At 49.5% G+C, this 18856-nt stretch overlaps 1 long non-coding RNA gene across 2 annotated transcripts in view; it reads right to left on the bottom strand.

The window, feature by feature from the left end:
- LOC111725082 overlaps nucleotides 1-18488 on the bottom strand; it is a 74546-nt gene extending 56058 nt beyond the window's left edge. For both annotated transcript variants that reach the window (XR_002773236.1, XR_002773235.1), the window contains exon 1: nucleotides 18376-18488. This is a non-coding gene — a long non-coding RNA (uncharacterized LOC111725082). The remainder of the gene's footprint in view (nucleotides 1-18375) is intronic.
- Nucleotides 18489-18856: the final 368 nt, after the last annotated feature.

The raw sequence follows: 18856 nt of genomic DNA, 5'->3' as shown, positions 1-18856 counted from the left end.
AAAAAAAAAAAAAAAAAGAAAGAAAGAAAGAAAAGGGGGACACCTGATCTCCCTCTATCTCTGTCACCCACCGGTGCCTCAGGCCAAATCCCTGAACCTGGCTGCAGGGTTAACAGGCTGCTAGTAGCCGACCAGCAGCCTAGGGTCAGGAGCCAGCCATGCACCCCTAGGCCCTCCCACCGTGTGGTTCCCAGGTGCACACCGCAAGGTTTCTTTTAGGCTGGCTAATGGGGGCCAGGGTGTCCTTAAGAGCAGGAGGAGCTGGATGCTCAGGACTTCTCCCCACCCACCAACCCTCAACCTCTTTGCCAGCTGCCACTCCCGCCACTCATTCCTCTCCTGGCCTATGCTGCTGTCAGGAAAGAGTCACTCTGGGTGGGCGTGGGGCTGGTGGGGGTGGGGGGGCTTCTCCAATCCCCTTTTCCCCAGACTGTGTACCGGCAGGGGCGGGGCTGCGGCGGGAGGAACCCCGTGGAGCACTGGCGGCTGTAGCGCAGAGCGCGGGCAGCCTCCCTGGTAAATAATGCACGCCTCCCGGGCCAGGCTGCAGCAGGTAGTGTATCAAAGTAATATCGCGCCGCGAATTGCAGTGTAATCGCCGTAATTTAGGGCCCCGTGGGTGAGCCAGTTTCGGAAAGGCTGCGCACCGGGATGGGCAAGGTGACTGGAGCGTCTGTGCCGGCTTTGACCTCTGGATTTCCTCCAAGCTAAGTGAGCCCATAAAAAATTGAGAAGCCCCGGCTGTCTCCCAGCAAATGGGGTGTGGGCAGAGAGATTGTATTATCTATCTAGACCCAGAGAGATGGATGCACCTGCCGGGAGAAAAACTATGTCAATGTACGCGCACAGCCCAGCGGGTTGGGTATCCGCGTCCTGGGCCCATCCTCTCTCAGGTGGTTAAGGAGTCCGGATGGTGTGTGTGGGAGGAGGGGGCTTTGTCAAGAGGGAGATGTTTTCATTAGGACTCAGGGTGGCCCCTGCCGTGAGCCAAGCCGGGATGGGGATCAGCGCCTTCCACAGGATGCTGGCAATCATCTTCCACCCACCCCCACCCCAATCCCCGCCCAGGACCTGGCTGGGCTATGGCCACCCCTCCACTCAGCGCTGGAAAGCCGCAGTATTAATATTCCTGCCCAGGTCTTCTGAGAGGCCTGCTGTCCACCTCCCCTCTCCTAGCCCCGCCAGGGGAAGTGATTTTGGGGTGGAGAGATGATAAAAGGAAATGTATTTGCAGGCTCCCTTCTAACTTGGTGATGGGAGCCAGCTGGAAGCAGCAAAACCTCTGTGCTCTGCTCCGCTCCTGGTGACCTAGAAGGTGATAATCATGAGCTCCTCTCAGGAAAGACAAAGAAATGGAAAGCTTATTGGGTACTGCAGCCTTGTCACAGAGCATTAGAAGAGAGCCTGTGTCTGGGGCTCCACCTCGGCACCAGGGAGGATGGTTTGTGTATCTTTAGAAGCCCCCACTCTGCACCCCATGCCTAATTATCATGACCCAGGAGTTCCTGTTTTCCCCACACCCATCTCCATAGCACCTCAGTGAAGAGAAGCCACAGACACCCAGCTTTCCTGGATGGACAATCTGCTAATATTGCCCAGCCCTGTTCCACTCCTCACCCTCCAGTTGTTTCTCTGTTGTCTGGGCAGTGGGCTTGAAGGTACTAGGGACCTCAGAAGCCAGCAGTTCTGGTTCAACAAACCAAGGTGCGTCCTCACAGCAGAACATTCTGCAGCAACCAGAATGAGGAAGATTTATGTGTGTGTGGACGTGAAAAGATGTCCAGGATATATTGTTAAACAGAAAAAGCAAGTTGCAGAATAGTATGTAAAGTACAATCTCATTTGTGTTACATTTTAAATAAAGGCTATATATACTCACATGCTTGCATATGCATGGAAAATGTCTGGAAAGATAAACAAGAGACTGTTAGCAATGGTGGCTCCACAGGATACAGAGAAGGAGAAAGAGACTTTAACCTGTCACTTTTAAGCTTTTTGTATTGTTAAATTTTTTTCAGCAAATACATTACTTTCTAATTTAAACTTAAATCTTTTTTTTAAATTTAAATTTCTCAGTCCGACTCTTTCATATGAAACTGAGGCCCAGAGAGGCAAAGGGACTTTCCTAAGTTGCACAGCATTCATACCCTGGCCCCTGTCCTGCACTGTCCCCTGTCCAGGAGCACAGCCCTGCCAACCAGACCCAGCAGACCCACAAGGGAATCATGGATGCTCTTCCCAGAACAGGATGGGCCCCTGATAGGAGTGTGATCAGATTTGAGGGAGCATGTAGAAAAAGGCAGAGGATCCAAAGGTAAGAGTTGGAAACAGATTTGGAAATGTGGCTGAATGGCCCACGCTTGTCCATAATCCTGAACTCACTCAGCCCCCACCAGCCTGGTCTTTCAATACAGCTAGCTTCTTTTGGTCCAAGCTTGGTGAGGGTGAGGACTGAAGGGTCATGCCTAGGGGTACTAACCATCTTGATTTGTCCAGGACTGAGAGGTTTCTTGGGGCATGGGACTTTCAGTGCTAAAATTGGTACAGTCTTAGGAAAACTGGGACAAACTGGTCACTTATCTTATCTGACATGTCTATAGCAACCTCTGTAGAGTTTCGCAAGCACACCTCTTGGCAACTTAAGGGTAAAAATTCTTGAAGGTTGTCTCCAGGCAAAGACAGCCAGCTCCTGCTCTGACTTTCCTCAGAGGTCTGAAGCTGCAAGAGTTAATTTATACCTTGTCAGCTGTGCTTTCCTCTTTCCAAGTACACACACACACACACACACACACACACACACACATCCTTCCTAACTTCTCTCAGTCTACCGAGAGGCATGTCAGCCAGGGCCCAGCTCCCCACCCAGCGCCCATGGAGTCTCTTTGAGCAACATAATCTTCAAGAAATTCTAGAGCCTTTAATTACACATGGGGTGCAGTGCAATTTCTCATCTCTCCCTCCCCACCCCAGGAGACAAAAAGGAAATTTCACACCCTAGTGAGCCCAGCTTGTCGCTTCCTCTTTGATGCCAGCCTGGGGTTAAAAAGCAGGGACAGGCAACACACGCCTCCTCTGGGTCCTGATTCCTTTGCTGATTTTGAGATTCAAAGCATGCATCCTAAAGATCATAATCTGATCGTGCTACACCCGCCTTCCTGGCCGATTAATGGCCTCTTGGCTTCCGCACTGCAGCACCCAGTGTTCTGCGGAAAGCCACCTCTGACGCCCCAGCCCTAGTTGAGACTCGTAACCCAGAGGAGAAAAGGCTAAGGCTGAACAGGGGGGTGTCAGAGAAAGAAAAGGATATCCAAGTTCAAGTCCTGGTCCTCTCATTAGCTGTGTGACTTTTGATAAATTGTCTCTCCACTCTGATCTTTAGTTTCCTCATCCATATGAAGGAATTGACCTAGGTAGTCCCTAAGGCCCTTCAGATCCACTAAGCTAGACTTCTCAGTTAAAATCCTGGCTCCTCCTTCTAGCTTGGTGAACTTGAGCAATTACATAACATTTTAATGCCTCAGTGTCTTCATCTACTCATTGTGTTCTAGTAAAGATTAAGCACTTAATATTTGGGAGGTGCTTAAAACAGTGTCTGGCACATGTTAAAGCATCTGTGACCAAAACAGTGGTGCCTCCTCCACATACCCTCAGTACTTGCTATTCCCACGTATGGCTCTTGGAGTCCAGACACCTGTGATTCTCTGCCTGCTGGGTTTCTCTGATTACCCATCACTCCAGCCTGCTTGCCCTGAGCTCTAGGCAGGGTGGAATACTAAGAGTTTAAGCAGCTCAGAGTTGCCCTCAACCTGATGACTATAGGGAGTTGGCGTATAAATACCCCAGCTATCTCTCTGTTAACACCAAGGCTTGCCCACAGTTTCCCAGAGGAAGGACAAGACAGACCCCTATACCAGGATGCCAACTGCTACCGACACACCCTTTATCGACTTACCTCTCCTGCCCTGTCTCCCTCACTTAGTGCTTCCCAGGATCACCTTCCAAATCCTTGTACCCAAATCTTCCCTCAGTGATTACTCTGTTAATACACTCTACCTTCACTCTTCACAACGATCTGAGAAGTGGGTATGATTGCTCCCATATCACAGATGTGAAAACTGAGGCCTACACAGGTTAAAGGCCTTGCCCAAGACCACATAGCAGGTAGGTGGCCCAGATGGAATTTGACCCCAAGGGTGTCTGACTCCGTAGGCTCTATATCTCCATCCACCCCCCTCCCCCCGTCCCCTCTGAGGGGCTGAATCCTGCTTCTGGGGCAGAAACCTCATTCCTTCAGAACTATAGCAGCCTTCACTCCTTTACGCCAGGCAGGGAGAAGAGGCACAGGGCTAGGGCCATCTGTGAAATCACACTCATGGAACCCTTGGGTGGCACAGTCTCAGGAAGAGCAATTAGACACTTGGTACCACAGCCCCGGTTTGAAGGCAAACATGTGGAGACCCTTGGGGAAAGATGGCCTCCCAAGGTGCCAGGGATGGACCGAGCCACTGCCTGCTCCGGGGGCGGGGGTGTGTCACAGCACCTCATGACCCCCAACCAAGCCCCCCTCTTGGTCCCTGGAAGTGTGTGCTGATGGCAAGAGCAATAGGCCATATGCCTGAGACCGGGGGAGCCAAGCCTCACATCATCCCCCCAGCATAGAGACCTCACTTCAGATCTGGGGTTATTACAGTTCCTGGAGTTTTACATTTGTGTTTACATTTATATCCACCTGGCTCCAAATTCATAAAAGCCCTCCTCTCTCCCCTGTGCCCCAGTTTCCCTCCCTGAAGGCAACAGCCACTGTTGCTGATTCACTGTGAGTCCTTCCAGAGATATTCTACACATAAACATACAAATGTAGCTTTCTTTTTTTCTAGAACAATATATCTTGGAAATATTTCTATATGAGTACATAAAAAATGTCCTTAGTGTTTTTTATAGCTATATAGTATTCCTGTGTATCTATGTATCATAATTGATTTACCTTGTACCCAGTGGATGGATAATTTGTGAGTTATTTCTGATCTTTTGCTAATATAAATCTTATATGTAAGTTATTTGCACACTTGGAGATACATTTATAGGAAAAATAGCTAGAGATAGAATTCCTGGGACAAGAATTATGTCCATTTGTGATTTTGAAAGATGCCAAACTGACCTCTAAAGGTGGAGAATCAGTCATCCTCCACCAGCCTCCACCAGCACTGTGCTGAGGGCCAATGATATGCCAGGCATAGATGGACGTTGCTGACTTTGGTCTCACAACATCCCTGGGAGGGTCGCACTATTATCCTTATTTGATGAGAAAATTAAGAGAGATTCAGTTTTGCCCAAGATGACCCAATAAACTTATTATCGAGCATTTATTTACATGCCATGGTCTGTGCTTTACATTTATTATCTTATTTAACCTTCCCAGTGACACTATGAGGCACGTAATCTTACCATCACAGCTCCTTTTACAGACAAACCTACTGTTGGAGCTCAGAGAAGTTAAATAGCTGTCCCAGCATCACACAGTCTGTGGTAAGTGGCAGAGCCAGATGTGAGCCTGGGCTATACCTGCTCCCTGGAGTCTGTCACTGACTTCCGGTGTCCTGACTTATCTATGCCTCAAACTCCTTCAGACGCTGTGGGGAGGTGCAGAGTGTCCACAAAGCACTAGGCATGTAGTTAATTGAGGAGTCAAAGCCTGGAAGAAGGTCAAGGCTGGTAAAGATCATGAAAATGCTTTTCAAAGGAAGCCTGTGTCACAGGGCAGGGGGAAAGGGCTGGGAAATACGAGGGGGTGATTCTGGTTGCAGATGCCCAGAGGAGGCGGGACTACTGGGAAACTAAACTCTTCCACCCTGCTTGGGATGGTTGCAAATTGTTCCCCCCAAATGCCCACAGTGCCCCTTACTGAGAATCTCTACCACCATTTCAGTTTGCAGATGAGGAAATAAAGGAAGATCCCTTTGGGAATGGCCCGTAGGAAGCCAAGCCACGCCTGGAAATCCCTTTGCTGATTCTCGGAACAATGTTCTGAACTCTGGTGGCGCTACCCCCCAGCACACACTTGAAACAAAGAGAATCAGATCAAGAAGCTTAGTATATGCTGGTAGGGGAGGTAGAGCTCATTTATTAAGCACCTGCTGCATACACATGATCATCAGGTTAAGTTACATAATAACCCTATCATCTTATAGAGGGAGACAGGCTCTGAGCACCCAGATGAGTTGGAGAGCACAGACTAAATAAGTGAAGGTAGATTTGGGAGACATCTAAAACCCAAGCAGAGGACTTTCTATCAACTACAATATCGACTACAGTGAGCTAGCAGGGTTGATGACAGGTTCTTGAACCAGGACACGACTTCCATGACCAAATCAGTGTTGTAGGACACTAACTCTGCTGGCAGGGCTTTGCGGGGAATACCCACTCCCTGGAATGCCTTTCCCAGGCTGCCAAGAACCGCAGTTCAAAATTCTCTGTCAAGCTTTTCCTGGCCCCTGGAGTTTGACCAGGTGCTTCCACACCCCTCTATTAGACAGGAATCCCCCAAAGGCAGGGCATGTGTCTTATCTTGCATCCTTAAGCTCTGGTCCAGTGTCAGGCAATAGTGGCAGCTCTGTAAGGGTTTATAGAATGAATGAACGAATGAGGTGACGAAAGCCTGACCAAGAAAGTGACAGCAGGAAGAAAAAGAAATAAGAGGACAAGTTGTAGCCGGGCACAATGGCTCACACCTGTAATCCCAGAACTCTGGGAAGCTGAGGTGGGTAGATTGCCTGAGCTCACAGGTTTGAGACCAGCCTGAGCTAGAGCAAGACCCCGTCTTTAAGAATAGCCGGGCATTGTGGTAGGCGCCTATAGCTCCAGCTACTCAGGAGGCTGAGGCAAGAGAGTTGCTTGAGCCAAAGAGTCTGAGGTTGCTGTGAGCTATGATGTCACAGCACTCTACTGAGGGCAACAAAGTGAGACTCTGTTTCAAAAAGAAAAAAAAATGAAGACAAGTTGAAAGAAGATGGACAGGGCCTCTTGACTGGTTAGATGTGAGAATAACAGCCTATGCTTACATAGCACTTAACCAACATACCATAAGGGAGGTTCTGTTATTATCCCCATTTGACAGATGAGGAAACTGAGGCTCAGAGTGATCACACAGCATAAGTGAGCCGTAGAACCAAGCTTTGAACCCAGACGGGTTACCTCAGGATCTATGCTCTTAACCTCTAATCTGTTTTTGTACAACTTCCAAGGACTGAAACAGGGAGTAACGTCGAAACCATCCATCCTGGAAAGCTGGGATAATGAGGCTCTCAGATCCAGGTCTTCCGACCTCTATTATGTCGCGATTTCCCTGTCAGTTCACCTCTCTTCCATTTATCACCTCCTTAAAGGCTCAGCCCAACATCCCATCGGGACTCAAACTGAGTCTCCACAAAATGCACTGGTTGCACAGACACCCAGCGTGCAGACGCGGGGCTGGAATGCGAGCCCCATCCTCTGACTTGGCCCGCCCCCTGGGCTCTGGGCAGGAAGCCAGTCCAGCCTGCGCTGCCCTCTCTCGGCGGTGCCTCCTCCCTCACCCAAGTCATACTCTACACGCTCAGGTTCCTTTGTGGTGGGTGTTTTGATTAATTTTATTCTAATTAATTCAGTAATCTCAAGCTGTTTGCAAAATCTGCACTGAGCGCTGCTCCGTGATGGATCTGCAGAAGGGGCTGCAGACAAACATGCGATTCATTTCCCGCTATATATATCTTACGGCTGGGAGAGAGTGGGTTGGGAGAGAGGAGCGGAATACTGCCTGCCTGCCGGATTTTCACTGTCATTTCCCAATTGCTTGGGGCTGGAGCTCAGTGACTTTGGTTGGAGGACAGGGACCCCCAAAGCTTTCCTGTAAACTACAGTCAGGCATGGTGGCAGGGCTTTGAGCCCTACTCCACCTCTTCCTCTTGTGGAAACTTGGGTGGTTTCCTGAGCCAACTCCAGCACCCTCATTTAGAAAAGAGAGATGAAACTCTCTGGCCACATTGTGGGCACTCAGCTGGAGTATGGGGACAGGCTTGGGAAACTGCAAAGACCTATAGAAACTTGGGGTACTGCTGACACCATTATTGGAGAAGCAGTAGAGTGTGATGATTAGGACTCAAACCATTTCCTGGGTTTGAATACTGCCTCCACCTCTTACTAGCTGGGAACCTTGGAGAGGTTACTTCCCCTCTCTGTGCCTCACTTTCCATATCTATAAGATGGGGTGATATCAGCACCCACCTCATAGGGTTCTTATAAGGATTAAATGAATAAGAGGAAAGCTTTTAGAATAGTGCTTGGCTTGGAGTCTAGCACTGTACAGAGTGACCATTATTCTGGATATCATAGTCACCTTCATCCTTTTAAAATCATCCCAGTGTAACACAAATGCCCTCTCTGATTAATCAAAACACACCTTGCCCCTGTTCCAAAGCACTCATCCTTCTGTTATTTCTCTGAATGTCTTAGTCCTGGTCCACCATTGGGTTTCCTCCCTGAGTAGCTCATTTTTCTTCTTGCTCAGTGGGACACCCCAGATTACAGAGCTCATCTTGTCTGAGGTCTTTGACTCCCATCATGGTGGGATTAAAAGGCCTTGGACTATGGCTATTCTAGAAGTCCCATCCAAAGGGACTCAGAGGTGACAAAATGGTTAGATGAGAACTCATCTTAAAGCTGGGTTTGCGAAGTATAAATAATGATTTTAATTAAAAACTAAAAAAAGGAGAAATTTTTAAATTGAGGCACTGTCATTGTTTATATGAAGGATTATTTTTCTTTTATATGGAAGGACATTGGGAGGGACATATGGAAATGGAGAGCATCCCTTCCAACACACCCTTGGAACCTGCGCCAGTGCCACAAAGAGGAAAAGAACCAACCTAAGCAACCAGGTAATAGGATGGGATGGAGGGGGTGACAGGTATCCAGGGAAGGCCTCTCTGAGGGGGTGTCAAGCCTCAAGAAATGGGAGGAAGCCCATTGTGCAACCATCTGGGTAAAGAACATTCAAGAAAGAGTGCACAGTGTGCAAAAAGGCTTGAGGCAGGAATGAGTTTGGAGTATTTGGAAGAGAAACAACAGCAGATGAGGGGGACAGCAGGATAAATCAGAATAGCAAGGCCACCAGGTCCAGCCAAAGGGCCCCGTAGGCCATGGTAAGGGACTGGATTTCATTTATTTGTGCTGGAAGCCTTTGGAAGGCTTGAAGCAAGAAAGTAGCTGGATCTCATTTATATTTTTAAAAGACCTCTCTAGCTTCCTCTCTAGCATCCATTCATCCTCCCTTCCACCTGCTCATTGACAAGACTTACCTACTGTGTGCCAGAGTCTGTGCCAGGCACTGGAGGTTCAGAGTTGAGTAGGCTATGGCCCTCCCTGGTGGAGCTCAGCACTGATGAGAAAACCAATTTCTGGTGCTTTCAAAGGTAGGAGCACGAGTGCCTGGTAGAGCTGGTAGAGGCCCTCACCTCTTTGTCCATCTGTGCTAAATTTGGCAAGTTCTCCCATGAAAACCTAAATTACCAGGGTTCCTGGTAACCTGAGCCCTTAGTCCCTCAAAGAAATGGGGGAAATTCACAACATCCATCAGAACCTGAATTTTAAAAAAATGTATTAAAATTTCCCAATTTGAGGTTTTCCCAACTATCCTTTAAGAGAAGAAGAACTCTCCTTGGATTTTTCAGTGGGTAGCTAAGCCTGAGCTGCCCTCCCCCACCAGATTATAAACCCCCTGAGAACAAGTATATCCACTCTACTTAGCACAATACGCCATCCTTAGCAAGCGCCAGGGAGATGGCCACTTTATTACGGATAGTATCACGACTGCACTATTGTTATTGTTATTGCCTCTCCTTATGCCTTGCTCAATGCCTGGCACACAGTAGGGTCTCAGCAAAGTCTTCCAGGTACACAGATGACAGAATGCCTCGCTGTCATTCTCACCTCACTGGTCTCGCCTTCTAACGCCTTATTTGCTGGTAACAGCTTCTCCTTCATTTGCCTTTTTTTTCTTAACTGCTGCTGTGTTCTGAGCCAGAGCAGTTGAATGATTTTTGTGCAATAACTCCCCACCCCCACCCCCACATCTTGGAGGCCTAGGAGATTAGTGTCAGGAGATTTGGTGGGTAATGGGTTCTGGGCAGTAGAAAACAGCCCCCTTTACAGAGATACAATTATACAGGTTACACTTCTCTGACTTCAGACACAGCTACAGACCTTGGGGAACCTGGTGTTGGCACGAATGGTGCATGGGGCCACATTATATGGAAAATTCTCCACTTGCTATAAAGCTGTTGACAAATATATATGAAATAAGATGGTTTTCTTTTCCTTTTTTTTTTTTTCATTTTGTTAGCCAAACATTGCAGACCCTCATGAGTCACAAAAGTTTTGAGCTATTTCTCAGGAATAGAGGAGGAAAACTCCATATTTCCTCCTGTCAAAGGTTTGGTTTTCTTATTTATTTACTAGCATGCCACTGGGTAAATTGAACCCTGAACAACATTAAAGGAAAATAAACATATCTCTCAGCCACTCATGGATTCAGCGCTTACTAGGGAGCTAGGTTATCAACAGGCCTCCCCAGCCGGGGACAAAGATGCAGCCTGGAGGTGGGCCGAGGGCCCAGGGGCCTGAAAAGAGGGGACCTTGCAGCTTCCCACTCCAGGCACATCTGAGCTCCTTCTCCACCCACCAGCCTCCAAGACCCACAACTGACAAACACATTCTCTCAGTGTCCACAGCAGCTCCTGGAAGGTGAAATGACTCCCTGTTAGTCCCTGCCTTTCTAGTACCTGTGCCTCTAATCACCCACCACCCCCCCCCCACACACACCAGCCATGACTAACAAGCCTGTGCCACAGGAGGAATGTCATTTCAGAGTCATATCTGCATGGTTGAAATCAGAGGGTGGGATGCCCGAGAGCATTCTTATGGCCTGTTTACAGTCACTGAGAATCAATACTCACTTTGAGGAAAGAAAAAATATATTAATATATATATACACACACACATACTCACATATCTATCTATGGAGGATAGATGCATCCCTCTCGCCCTGAAAACCATGACGGATGAGTTTTGTTTGGCCCTCTATGCATTTTAAAGGTACATTTAAACTCACCAAATTAGAATCAGTATCCAACTGGCCCTGGGCAGCCAACCAGGTCTTCGTTCAGAATTCAATCTCACCTAAGTGGCATGACCACTGCTCTATCTCTCTCTCCCCTCCCTCCACCCTGCCAAGTTTCCATGATGAAAAAGTTGGGCCCTCTCCCCAAGGAGGCAGGCCTGGGATAGGGTGCCCTCAGGTCTTCAGAGGGCCCATCCCCTACTACAGCTGTGTCTCAAGGATGGTGGGATCAGAGCAAGACTTTGCCCAGGCTTCCAGAATACAAAACTTATTCTGATATTCATTCGCCTCCTCAAGAACCCACAGGGGCTTCCAATTACCCACAGCAACTAAGTTTCCTCTCAATTGCAAACCATAGGCATGGACTGCCTGGAGCTCTGGGTTGAAAAGATCTCTGAGGCCTCATATGAATTCAGCAGGGAGAGCACAGTGATCAGTTAGCCATGTATGCTACGGCTGACGGAGGGAAGATTGGCAGCACCTGTGCTCAATGTTAGTCTTCCCTGGATTACAGAGCTAAATCTGAATACCTCTACTGCTCTGCCAAACCCCTCCATTGGCTGATCCCCCATTTCCTCTCCAGTGTCATTGCCTATTCCTCTCTAATGATTTTCCCACCCCTATCATGCCAGGTCCCACCTTGTACACGGCACATGCCACCCCAGACCAACCTCTGTGCCTTTACTCATGCTGGTATCCTGCCCCTCCTGCCCTATCTCCTTTAGGTTTGGGCTTCATTCCTACCACTTCTTAAGGTCTGGCTCAAATCTTCCTCTTCCACAAATCTTTCTTAACTGCTGCAATCCATCCCAGCTCTCAAGGCACTTGAGGGTATTGCCACATATTGAAAAACTGAGTGTTGGAAGAGTTGCCTGTTTCCAAGTGCTCACCTCACCAGCCCGATTGGAACTTCACCAGCACCACCACCAGATAAGAGCCACATCTTGACTTTCTTATTTATCCCCCACAGCCCCTCACACAATGCTGGCCAGGAATCAGTCTGGCCACAGTACTTGCTGATTTTGAGTTTAACCAAGTACTTTGAGATCCCTGAGGTCCTTCCTAGAAACCAAATGTGGGGCTGGAGATGGAACCCTGGACTGAGAGTTCTCAAAACCACAGTTCCATTCCTGACTCACTGGGCAACCTGTGGCTTGTGAACAGGAATTGCTTAACGAAATTTCTGGGCCTTGATGTGACCATCTGAAAAATGGTCAGCCACATATGCCACTCCCCTCCCTGCTCACTACACTAGTGGCAGAATTGCAAACTCTGCCCCGCCACTGACTAGCTAGTGGAGGCTGGAACCAGCCCATCTTAAGGCCCAGAGTTGTCCCCTGTGCAATGTAATGTTCTCAGTAAGCAGTGGGTGTGCAGGAAGGGTTCATTCCCTTCTCTTTTATCCTGCTCCCCTGAAGCTCCGAAGAGGGCAGGTTAGGGAGAGGTGAGGAAGTGGGGAGATGGCAGAGATGTGAGACCCAGCACCTCATCTTTGGTCTGCTTTCCTTCCTCCAGAGCTCTCATACTTTCTTCTCCCTTCCATGGAGGTAGAGAAGGCTTTGAGAAGACAGATGTGCTGGACAGGCCTCCCTAGCTGAAGTGGGAAGATCGAGGCCTCGCAGCCTCCCTCTGGACTAGGTAAGTAGAGAGGTCTTGAGAAGACAGACCTCTTAGAGGACCAAAGAATGGCAGAGAGAAAATGTCAGCCAGGCCAGCAGGCCCCTGACCCTGACCCTGTCAAATACAAATCCTCCTTGATGCCACATGGGGAGTAAACGCCCCTTCTTTCCCCCCATACACGTAGACCACAGCTGCTGTGCCCCACCCTCCCCCATGTAGCCACCACAAACGATGATTGCAAAAATTACCAGAAATACTATGACACAGTTAAGTGAAGAAAGGAGGACACAGCACAGTGTGTGCAGTGAGCGCGCCAGAGTGTGGAGACACTAAGAGGTGATGACGGCAGAGGCGAAGAGTGCCGGCTTTCGAGCCAGCCCAACTATGTCTAAACCCAGCTCTGTCTCAAGTAAGCTGCATGACCTTGGTGGGCCACTTGACCTTCCTGTACCTCCGTTTCTTCCTCTGAGAGACAGAAATGACTAATGCGAGCACCCAGATTGAGGAGATTAGTCTTTTTTTTTGAGACAGAGCCTCAAGCTATCCCCCTGGGTAGAGTACCATGGCATCACAGCTCACAGCAACCTCCAACTCCTGGGTTCAAGCCAGTCTCCTGCCTCAGCCTCTCAAGTAGCTGGGACCACAGGTGCCCGCCACAATGCCTGGCTATTTTTTGGTTGCAGCTGTCATTGTTGTTTTGGCGGGCCCAGGCTGGATTCGAACCTGCCACCTTAGGTGTATGTGGCCAGCGCCTTAGCCACTTGAGCCACAGGCACCGAGCCGAGATTAGTCTTCAGAAAACACTTAGAAGAGGGCCTCCACTAGGGAAGCCCCTGGGTGTGAGCCCCAGAAAGGTTCAGACTTTTATCTCTTTTATTCATTATCCCTGCACCTAGAACAACCTCTAGGACATAAGAGGCACAAATATTTGTTGAATGAGTGAACTGGGGATGGGAGAACAGATGAATCAATCGGAGGCTGCCACACACTCACTCTGGTCAGGGAGGCAAACACACACACTGTAACTGTCAACACAAGTCTTTCTTTTTGCAAACACTGAACACTTGCTACGTGCCAGGTGAATGCTGTAGGGTGTCTGGGGCTCAGCACAGGGATGAATGAGGCAAGGGCTCTGTGGTAGAGACTGCTAGTTGTTTCCTTTCCACTCTCTCCTTGTCTGTAGTCATGGAATTTGGGGTCAGACACACAGCCATGTGGGATATGGGCCAGATATCTCAGCCTCCCTTGCAGCTAGATATAACCCTGTGACTAAATGCTAACCACTAAGGTATAAACTTGCAGAGGTGTCCACTTGCAGCTCTTGAGCCACATGCAGCTTATTTGAAGCCTAGTTTGCTTATCCATGGTGGTAGATAACACAAAAAGTATGCACAGAACTTTTTTTCCCACTCATCATCTTTTGTTAGTGTTTGTATGCTTAATGTATGGCCCAAGAGAACTCTTATTCTTTCAGTGTGTGGCAGTAAAGAAAAAGGTTGGACACCCTAGAAGTGTCAAATGGTAGCTTTTGAAACTCTCTTTAGGAGATGGCTGGCAAACACTATTCCCCCAGGTGACTAGAAAGTAGATGAAATGGCTGGAATTGAAGCAGCCATGTTGGACTGCGAGGGAACCTTGGGCATTGAAGTGACCCATCACAGAGCAGCAAGAAAAATAGCAGGATCCTGGGTCTTAAAGGACCATATGGACGATAGGATCTCAGCCACCATCAGCTCTGGACTGCAGACTTTCAAGAGAGAAAGAGTAAAACTTCTAAATTATATAAGCCAATATATATTGGGGGTTTTACTATTTATTATCTGAAGCCCACACCAATCCTAGTACTGACCCATCACTAGATGCTCAAAGTCAGCTGATCAGGGGACATACAAGGAAACAAACCAACCCCTTAGAGTGTGGTGATAATGGGAAGCCACACAGTATTGTGGGAGGAAGCAAGGATTGTGGGAGACCACAACCCACCCAACCCATCCTGTGGGAGGAGCAGGAGGGAAACAGAGAAGGCTTCCTGGAGGAAGTGACACCTACATCAAGTCCCAAAGAATGGGTAGGCATTTGGTGGGACATGGAGGGAGAAGAATGAATTTGCTAAACTGAGACAGATATATGCTGAGACTTTGGGGAGCTCAGGGGAGAGGGGGAGAGAGAGAGGTAGGTAAATTTTATCCCAAGGGACCAAGGAAAAATTTCCAAAGTGAGTGGAACCAGACTCCGAACCATGAGAAAGACTTTGGAGGAAAAACTTACCTGCTGGCAGGCGGGCAGCAACTTCTGCCTATAATCTTAGGACTCTGAAAGGCTAAGACAGTTGGATCACCTGAGCTCAGAAGTTCAAGATCAGCCTGAGCAAGAGCAAGACCCCATCTCTACTAAAAATAGAAAAACCAGCCAAGTGTTGTGGTGGGTGCTAGTAGTCCCAGCTACTGGGAGACTGAGGCAGGAGGAACTCTTGAGCCTAGGAGTTTGAGGTTGCTGTGCACTAGAATGACGCCACAACACTCTACACAGGGTGGCTGAGCGAAACTCTGTCTCAAAAACATACAAACAAAAAACATGCCTGTCTAAGGAAGAGCCAAGTGCAAAAAAGAAAGAGGCCATGACTGGATGGCAGGGATAGCCTGGTGTGGTCGAGTGTGATGTGCTCAGTGATGTAGGAATAATGGAAGACGGAGAAGTTGAGGAAGCTGTGCCCAGATGCTTTGCATTTTAAGTGTGTGAGATGTATCAACTCAACCTCAAAATGGCCCGCCAGCTAAGTGCAGTACTATTCTTTAGCAGATGCAGAAACTGGGTATAGGAGATCAAACCACTTGATGAAGGCTGCACAGTAGTACATGGCTGAGCTGGGATTGAAGCCTGGGCAGTGGGAACCCTCAGCCCATGTGCTCCCCCAAGACCCTGGCCACTGTTACAAGGCAGCAGGATTCAGGGGGCACCCACATTCCTTTCCCTCTATGAGACCTGACCACCTATGTCCACATCCAGCATATTATGGCCACATACTAGTGTTACATTGGGTTATGCAATATTGGGAGATTCTGATCTTGAACCTGAAGGGAAAGGGAAGTGAAAGAGTTCCAGGAAGGCCCAGAGAAGTCCCAAACAGCCCAAGAGAAAAACACATCTGAAAAGGGAGCCCCTGGATTTATTTAGACACGGTCTCCTTTCATTTCAGGAGTGAGATTTCCATCAGGAAATCTCTAATCTTATATGTATAATAAAGAGATAACAATCATTTATATATTAGTGCATTTTTTACATTATCTCATTTATGATCCTCACATCAATCCTATAAGGGTGACATGCCCACTATCATTTTACAGATGAGATAAGGCACAGAGTGGGTAAGTAACTTGCCTGAGGTTGCCCAGCACATAAATGATGGAGCTGGGAATCACCCCAGCTCTGCCTGACCCCCAGCCCACATTTGCAGCCACCTCACTCTTACAGATCCTCTGGTATCCATGATAGATTCTGTTCAGAGGCTGCTGCCTCCTCCCCGTACTCCCTCTCCTCCCCTCCTATCTGTCTGCCACAATCTGTAGTCAGCATGTGCCTCAAAAAGGTGACAAAGCCACAGACATCCTCAGAGGTTTAAAAAATGTAGTATTATTATGCAAGAACTGAAAGAATCATTGCTAGAAACACCCCTTGCCTTCTTAATCCTGGCATGTTGGAAAACCCATCCTAAGACATGAATCTGAACCCCTGGGGCACCAAAGACCTTAGACTGGTTTTCTCCTCCATCCCCCACCTCTGGGAAGGAGGCCTTCTACATACAGGCTGAGCCAGAGAAGGGCCTCTCCCGAGAAGGAGCTGTGTACTCCACTCCCTCTACAGGGAGAGGCCCAAACCAGGAGTGGCCCGCAGCACAACTCCAGGGGGCACTATTCCCAGGGGGTAGCATGCCTGTGTCCCTGGAGTGGCTGCAGGTAGCCTACCACCTCACCAACTGCTCGGACCTCCAATCCCCCATTGCACTGGTTTGAATCCGGCCGCTCCAGGCCTTGTGGCATCTTAAGTTCAAACTTGACTCTGACTGATGGCTGGATGCTGAGCGGCACACACGTCTGGAGTCCTTCCCGGGAGAAGCCCCAAGTACAGCCCAGTAAATCAATAAACAAATTAATAAGCAAATAATGCTGTCTGCTGGACTGAACTGGGACTCCCGAGCGAACGGATTTAAAATCAACAACAGGCGGCCACAGGGCATGCCGGGAACCAGGGCATCATACCTGGGTGGAATTTTCAAAGCCTCTACCCTCTTCTCTGTCCCTCCCAAGATTAGGAACAAGGTCGGTGGTGGGGCTAGCAGGGGGCAGCAGGGCTGGAGGCTGTTGTCTGCGAAGGCCTCCCTGCCGCCCAGCCCGCTCTTACCCTCACTTGCTCTAGTCTGATACTTCCTGTTGAGTGGGGGGCTTGGAGCACAGCTGCGGGACCTCTGATCTGGGTACTGCAGATGATGAGGGATGATGTGGTGACAAAGCAGCCCTGGATCACATTAGGCACTGATTAAGGGAGCTGGCCAACGGCAGGTAGAGGGAGGCCAGGTGGATGCAGGTGCTGGCTATACAGGACTGCCCCCTGTGGGTGCCACCCCGTTTGTGAGAGAGCAGGCCCAGGGAGACCATGGCACCAGGTCCTCAAGGCAGGGGTCCCCCCCCCCCGGCAGAAGCCTCAGCACCAGCCCACCCCTGCACCTCAAGTATGCCAAGTCCCTCCCCTGTGGTGCCCAGGAGGCCAGGGTCAGGGTGCAAACAGAAATGCCTGGACTGCCGAAAATAGACTCAAACTGACTTCAGGAAGATCTCCAGCCAGGAGGCCTGCAGCGCCCTTTTCTGAAAGGGCCTCCTGAATGCCCGAGCCTTCTCTTTTGTGCTCACAAATGCCACCCAATCACAGTGAGCCTGTTGGAGCTGAATAATAAGGCAGAGAGAGTGTCTGCCTGGGGCGCTGGCCTCTGGGCTATCTGCCAGGGCTGTCAGGCCGCCCAGACTTCAATACCAACCGAGTTAAGGGACAAGAAAACAGCTCGGGTAAAGGCTTGGAAGCTGAGAAGGGAAGTGACCTGTCTTGTGAGGCAACAGAGTTCAGTCTGCCCAGGGCCTTCTGACACGAGGCTGTCGAGAGGCCCCATGCCCGCAGGCTGCAGCCCCCTCCCCCAGCAAGGTGGGCACTAATGGTGCCTGGCAGCCAGAGAAGCAGGCCTTGTAAGCACTGCCCTGTCTGGCTGCCTGTGCCTCATGCTGTATGAGCCTGGGGACACCCCCCCACCCCCCCCACCCCTGCTCTCTTTCTTAGCCAGTGGGGAGGGGTCTTCTCAGGCTGCCACAGCTCTCAGCAAACACTATCCGGAAAGGAGGGGAGATGCCTGTCTCAAACGCCCCAGGACACTTGGAAAACTGGATCATGAAACACACCTGCTGAAAACCTCTGGTGACCCCTCTTGGCCCACAGAACAACGTGAACATCCCAATATCCCTTCACTGATTCTAACAGTCATTGGTACCTGCTGTGTCCCAGAGCACCTTGGAGGAAGGTGTCTAGGTGGTGATAGTGAGGAAGACAGATGTGGTTCCTACCTTCTCTGTGTTGGGGTGAGGAGGGAAAGCCAGGCCCTCAGGCGAGACACTCTCCAGAGGGGAGAGACAGTGGAATTTCACCAGGCCCAGAAAGCCCAGAGTATATCCAATGGTCTGGGCAGGAGTCCACTGCAGGTGCTGGGGAGGAGGTGACAAAGGGCAGAGGTCTGGAGTGACCAGTCAGCCAGGGAGGGAGAGGAGGAAACCAGGCTGCCCAGAGTGTCTGGGCAAACCTAAACCTCTCCTTCTTTCAAGCTGGCCTGTGAGGACAAAAGGCTCAGGCCCAGGCCCTGCCTCCTGCCTCCCAGGCAACCCTCCCTAGAGAGCTGCTCATTAGTTACCAGGACTCTACCAAGCTTGCCTGGCCTTAGACCTGGGTCTCACACCAAGCACCATGTGAGAGGCAAAACTGAGAGAAAATGAGAGAGACAAAAAGAAATCAGCTTGGAGGGAACAGATCTCCAGTGCGCCTTCCTTCCTG

Source organism: Otolemur garnettii, unplaced genomic scaffold (assembly GCF_000181295.1).
Source record: "Otolemur garnettii isolate 467f Iridium unplaced genomic scaffold, OtoGar3 scaffold00031, whole genome shotgun sequence".
Taxonomy (NCBI): domain Eukaryota; kingdom Metazoa; phylum Chordata; class Mammalia; order Primates; family Galagidae; genus Otolemur; species Otolemur garnettii.
The sequence above is the reverse complement of the archived record's forward strand: the minus strand, read 5'-3'. Positions and strand labels throughout refer to the sequence as shown.